The sequence below is a fragment of the Mytilus galloprovincialis genome, chromosome 5, assembly GCF_965363235.1.
Source record: "Mytilus galloprovincialis chromosome 5, xbMytGall1.hap1.1, whole genome shotgun sequence".
Taxonomy (NCBI): domain Eukaryota; kingdom Metazoa; phylum Mollusca; class Bivalvia; order Mytilida; family Mytilidae; genus Mytilus; species Mytilus galloprovincialis.
This window is the reverse complement of record NC_134842.1, coordinates 44,280,779-44,288,221: the sequence shown is the minus strand read 5'-3', so window position 1 is coordinate 44,288,221 and position 7,443 is coordinate 44,280,779.

Here is a 7,443-nt window from a genome sequence, read left to right as displayed (position 1 = left end):
CGATCCCTGCCTATTTAAGCGTTTGAATTTTATTTGAACAATAGTGAGCATGCAAAATAAGCATTTGAAAATCAAGATGCTCATCAAATTAAATAAGCAGAATATGTTGCACGAGGCACCAGTCTTGTAAGACAGAAAGTCAAATTAAAAAGTTAAAACACATAGAAAGTAAAATAAAAACATGGTAATCATGTCGCACAAAAATAACCCATTATCCACCCTCTGTCTCTGAAAGGTATAGATAAGGGACCTACCAATTGGTTTTTATGGGGGTCTAGGATGAAAAATTTTGTCCTGCATTCTATTAGTTGTTATGTATTTTTCACTCTTTTCGGTCCTGCCTTTTTTGTACTAAAATAGAGAATGGAAATGGGGAATGTGTAAAAAAGACAGCAACCTGGCTACCAGAATAGCAGAAACCAGCAGAAGGCAACTAATGGGTCTTCAACATAACAAAAAAATCCCACACCAGGAGGCGTGCTTCAGCTAGCCCCAAAACAAAAATGTGTACTAGTGCTGTCTAGTTCATTAGTTTATCCTCCCCTTTTTTATACATGCATGTAAATAGATCTTAATAAGTCATCCTGCCTTTTTTTTGGCAAAGTGTCTCATCCCCTATTTTATTTCTCCAAACTCCTTTCCCCATGCTTCTTTTTTGGTCCAAAAATTTCTGCAAATTTAAAAGTTATCATACATATTTTTAAATTACTGTACAATATCTACTAGGTAGACTACTAGATGTATTCAGAAAAACAAAACAATTTTGGACATTAAACAAGTTACCATATTTTGTTAAATTTCGTGATTTTCTTTGTTTTTCATCAACTTTTTAAGTATATTTTAGATTGAAAAAGTAAATATATGTGCGCACCCAAGAAACAACTTATACTAGTGAGATTATGTTGATAGTTATAATTAAGTTTCTGTTAAATTATTTTGTTGTTTCTTGGCTGTGCACAATGTTTCAACAACAGAATTAAAGATAGAAAACTGCATAAATTCATTTTTGTGAAAACAGTTTATATTATGACGTAATTATGATGTCATCACATAAAAATCTTAATGTTTTTCATTGATATTTCTTGACCCTATGCATTTCTCAACAGTATGTGCCAATTTGAGAAAGTTATCAGACATTTTGTTTTCTTGGGCCAAAACCAGGCCTTAATGCCCCTACTCCTTTCATCCTGATTTTTTTTATTATAGTCTTTTTGCATAATGTTATTATTAATAAAACCTCAATCTTTATCCTAAACTTCATATTGTATATATGTTCCAGACCATATGAGTATTTGGACCGTACACCTATATTCGTGCGGTCAGACCATATATGTGTACGGTCAGACCAATATTAATGAGTGTACTCATACAGTCTAGTTAGGACTAACTGGCCTTTTTTTTATCAAAATCTGTTATTGAATACCCAAGTCAAAGTGAACTGCAGTTCTTTAGCAGTTAATTAGCATTCACAGTTCCCACTTGACAGCAGTTATTTGGCAGTTTATTAGCATTCACAGTTACCAAATATAAGGCAATAATTAATTTGCATAAAGGCATTCCAATAGCATTCCATAGCTGTTTCTGAGCAGTTTATTTAGCCTTCACAGTTCTTTGGCAGTTATTTTTAACGAAAAATTTAAATGAGATCTGAATATTCATGAGAACTGCTATAATAACAGCTATCAAATAATGAATATTCATGAGAACTGCTATAATAACAGCTGTCAATAATGAATATTCATGCCAACTGCTAAGTTGTACATCCTAATATGGTTTTATAAACTGCAAATAACTGCTGTGGAATGCTATCAGATCTGCCAAAAGTTGCAATACAAAGGCGACACATGAATACTGGTAATCAATATACAGTGTACAAGATATGAAAGCAAAAATTATTAAAATTCTAATATTTTACTGTAAGTCTTATGTGAAATTTCAAAAAGTTGTACTTAAACTTATATTTGTAATTAGAGCAGTAACTATACAATCTAATAACAGACTTAATTTTAAGGGAATGTAAAAAAAAAAGAAGAGTTGCACTTACTTTAGCTGGTCTTAGACCCTTTATTAATTATATAAGTGGCCGAAATGATGTAGGAACAATTAAAAATGCACTTTAATTATCAAAACTTTTAAAAAGCAACTTATTTAAGAGCTATTACTGCCAAGAGGCTTATCACTACCTTGACTAAGTGATTTTCAAATAAGAAGTTATTTCATTGTTATCATTATTTTATTACCAAACATGCCAAATGTACTGTTTTTATTCTATTAAATGTGGACCAAAAGACAACAGTTATCTCCTCTTTCTCTTTTGGAATTTTAAACAAATAAATTCTTGATACATGTAATATATATTATGTTTCTTTTTTTCTGAAACAAACTAAAGTAAAATTATATTATAAATTAATTTCATTAAATTGATTGTTTGGACAATTTTAACCAATCAGCTATTTGCAATCTAGGTTTACCTATGAATTCCCTCCCCCTTTTTTCAACTCTAGAATATGATTAGATTTGTTTTTTTAACAAAATAATAGATTAAAATAATCATATCTTTTTTTTTACAAATAACATCTTGAACTGTAAGTATATATATGCTAGTATTCTATTACAATCCTGTCAATATATCAGATATTCTATTTAAATAAAGAACTATCCCCCCTTTTTGTGGGCTTTCTGTATGATTTCTGTTTCCCCAAACAAAGTTATGTCAGAATATACACAAGCATTAACTGTAACTTTCAACTTACTGTACTGCAGGTGTGTAAAAGTATTCAATTCATCCAAAATTAAGCTTATAAATGACAAAAATACAGTTTTTCACCAGCAAGTATTTCCACACAACATGGAGCCAAAATGGACATTTGAAAATGATCAAATTATCTTCAAATAAATGTTTAACTTCAAGCTGAAAACATAGCCAGATCCAAGCATTTTTATAACAAAGATTAATAGGTCAACTGCTATCGAACTGCTGTCATAACTGTTGACCTCACTGCTAAGAGGAATGCTAAGATGAATGCTAAGACGAATGCTAAGCCGAATGCTAAGAAATGGTGAAATGTGGCAGTTTTTCAAACTGATATTAGATTGAATGCTTAGAACAGCTAAAGGACTGCTAAAAATATAAAGAACTGGCAAATAACAGCTAAAAAACAGCTAATAATAGCAGTTCAGTTTGACTTGGGTATATAAACACAAAAATTAATATTATGACAATTAGATGAATAAAGTGAAATATATCATCATATCACCAACCCTAATAATCTGGAAACAACTATTTAATATTTGAGTAACAAAACTACCTTTATTTATTCTTTGCACTAGTTTTTGATGCGGTTTATTATATTTTCTCTATGTGTTTTCAAGGGATTTTTTTATAGTTTTTGTCCAGTGCCTGTGATGTTTTTGTAGAAAAGTTCCTACATCCTCTAAAATATTTTCTTCCAACATTATGTTTATTCTGATAACTTCAATTTCAGCCAGCATAATTCAATATCATGTATTAACTGACATGCTAAATGCACAGGAGCTTAACAGAATAAAGCTGTGATTTATAATGATACAGTGTTCCACAACATTTTAGGGTCAGACAAATTTAATGCTTGATTGGGAGCAATTATTTGTGGTCACTTAAACTGAAGAAATTTATTGCTTTTAATTGATTGACCATGTGCAGCTGGTAAGCACATAATCAGCTGATTTACTAAAACAGCATTGATTACCTTGAATATTATTATGGATAGAGAGAAATTTTTAACAGCAATAAGGTTAAGCAAAGTAAGATCTACAATTAGATCAACATGACCGGAGTTATAGTCTATTTAAATAATTTTTTGGTAAATTTTTGTATTCTGAAACTACTGGTCCAAATACATGAAATACAATACAATACATTACAATACAATATATAATATGTATACAATATGGAATCAAAGGAGTAGGGGCAATAAAGGTCATTTTTTTTTCGATTGAATTTTGCCTATTATCTTGAAAACTAAGAAAGATAAAGAGAAACTTTAAAATGCAAAAATGATCAGAAAAAATACTCTTGCGTTTGGATCAAGAGCTAAATAAGATCATGAAGATAGAGAGAAACTAAACAGACGTCATTGATCAGCAATATATTTACGATACAATTTTTTTTTATTAAAGATCTATTAAAAACATACACATATATATTGTAAGATAATTTAAATCATCAAGAGAAGGTATGCACATGTATATACAACTCCTCTAAATTTAACCCAACACTGTATCGGTTATAAAAAAGTTAAAGGATAAAATCATGCATTCTTGATATCAATAAATTGAATGTTCAATGTTGACAAATCGTTATATTTGATCTGTCAACCTATAAATATTTAGGTATACTGAGCAGGAAAAGGAAAAGAGAAATAAAATAATATTAGAAAATTTGCAAAATTGATATAAAAATGAGTGAAAGTTGTATAAATAAACGTACAACTATCCTAACACATGATCATAAGACACCTCTCGTGTAGTCTTAACTTTATGACCAATATATGTATTCTTTATAACTGAACAACCACAAAAAACATGCAAATTCTTTAAAACATAAATGCATGCAGCAGTTAAAAAAAATCAGAAATAAACTTTTTATAATTAAATCAGTGCTTATATTGAACAGATTGAAAATATATTATTGATATTGAATAAATACTGTATCACATGCAGTTTATGTGAGTTTATACGTGTATTTCAGTGAACAAAGAAGATATTTTTTTGGTCAGGCAAATTAATCAATGAGTGATAGATTTCTCTTGGAAGAAATTTAAAGGTCCCATCAAATATAAAACTATACAGAGAACAATACCTGTTGTATTTGTTCAATGGGACAATAGAACTTACAAAAGTTTAAATGGACAGGTAACTTGCAGGTGAATCTATGGAAAACTATGATAGGGTTCGCAATAATATTTGTATATACATGTACATGTATTGTATTGTATATATATATATATATATATATATATATATGTGTCAAAATATTCACTTCAAACTATCCTGAACCAGTTATTTCAAGACAGGATTACATTTGTATATATAGTCATATAAATTACATTTGTATATATATATAGTCATAATATGCATTAATTAGGGAATGATGAGTTACTGTTAAACTTCAAACCCACTGTTGTTAAACTTTTAAAGAAATATTTGATCTAGAGAATTGTTGACATTATCTTTTAATTTTATATTACTGTAACTAAACTTCAAAGTGAAATTAATTAACTTGCCATTTTCTTCTTTGAACTGTTTTCTTCCACTGCATGGTTCTTCACAAAATTACCACAAAAAACAATATTGTAATAAATTGAAGAGATATAAGAGTAGCACAACTATGTGTGATTTTCAACATACATTTATGTTGCTCTTCACATTTTATGATGTCCAGTAATGAGGTCATGACATCAATATAAATCCATATAGTAACCAATGAGATAAAAGAGAAATTTATTTAATGTCTTCCTAAAATCTTTGGATAAAAACAGGGCACATAAAATTTTACTTGTAGTTGTACATGTTGGGTGTATTGTACTTAAATATAAAAACACAAGTAAATGTTATACATATATATATACTCTCACCACATTCAATGTCATTCATTCAATGGACTTAATTAAGTATAATGGGAATAGGTCTATTAATGTGAATAAAAGTGAAATAGAGAAGGATTAGAATACACAGTATTGTATATGTGCACAATGACATGCATACAGGGATAGAATTTTGAAAAATTTATTGTAAGTAATAATTTCATACTTAGTGCCAATAATTGTTTATTTTTTTGTATTGTGTATGGTCTCTTTAAAGTTTTATTTTGAGGAGGATTAAGGGGGGTGGGGCTAATGGGCCCGGGCACCCCTTTTGATAAAATTTTGTTTGATTAATTTATTAAGGGATCAAATCATTAGTGATTTTTTGAGCGGGTCCTTTTTAAAAAAATTCTTGATCCGCCACAGACATACAGAAATTAAGTATGTTTTATAATTCTAAGAAATTCTATGATAGATATATATATCAATTAAAAAATATTTATATTGATATAAGCATTAGTGATAAATTTAATAATCTGTCACCTAAGGATATTATGTCCTACCTTTAGGCATTATGCTTTCTGATGAGTCATAAGTATGCGTCTGTTCCTATCTGTCTGTCCGGCTTCAAGTTTAAGTTTTTGATGAAGTTGAAGTCCAATCAACTTGAAACTAGGACAATAATTATTGTTCCCTATATGATATGATATTTCTTATTTTATTATCCAATTAGTTTTTTGCCCCCAATTTCATGGTCCACTTAACATACAAAAATGATAATGCTAGTTCACTTAAAGGACACATTATTGTTATTGATTTAAATGCAAAGTATTAAGAATAATTTAGTTTCTGAATTTCACCAGTTAATTGATAATTGCCTACAATATAAAATTTCAGAATTTTGTACAAGTATGTCATTTGAAAGTATATTTGACATGAATGAGAGTTTAGATTGGGTTTACAAAATAGGGAATAAGAGGCAAAATGTACAGAATAAAGGGGGGAAAAGAAGGAAAACTAAAACTAAATAAATATTTAAGGAATGACTGAAATATTTTTTCTGTCTATGACGAAATAACATAAAAAATTTGGTGCACACTGAATAACGCGTGTAGCGGGTTATTTTGCAGTGTGCACCACTTCTTTTATGTTAATTATTTTGAATAAACAGAAAAAATATTACAGTCATTTCTTATAATTTAATTGTAAATTCCATTTTAAACGGTAGAAATCCATTAAACATGTTAAACAAGGTTGATGACATCTCAGTCACATGACTGAACTATGTCTATGGGCTGATAACAAAATAATGTCAGCCAATCAGAAGACGCGTTACATCCAAAATTAAATTATTACAGAATAACAGCTAGGGTGCTGAAATGAAATATAAAAAATAGAGATTTAAAAAAATAATTTAAAGAATAAAGATACATGTATACAGAACCCCTATCTATAGACCTTAAATAAATCAAGCCATATAAACACATCAATTACAAATACTCTGATAATTGTGTTTAGGTCAGACAGGAGTTTGTCTGCAAAAGACTAGTAACTCTCCAATAAAAAAAGAAAAACTGAAAAAAAACTGAGAAAGACATGATTCATACATAAAATACAAAATTTAAAATCTCAAATCAAAAAATTATAACCAGTCAGGGGCGTTACTTAAACGAGTAGTTTTTTTCGAGTTACTTAAAAATATATTTATATATAAGTAATTTTTGTTTTTAAAAATGATAAAAATACTCTACAAGAATCATAGATTAAATGTAGTTTGAATGAGTTTTTTTTTTATCATTTTATATCATGAAATAAAGATTTTATTAGATAAATTTGAGAAGAGAATGGAGATAAAGGTTTAAGTTAAAAATCATGACAA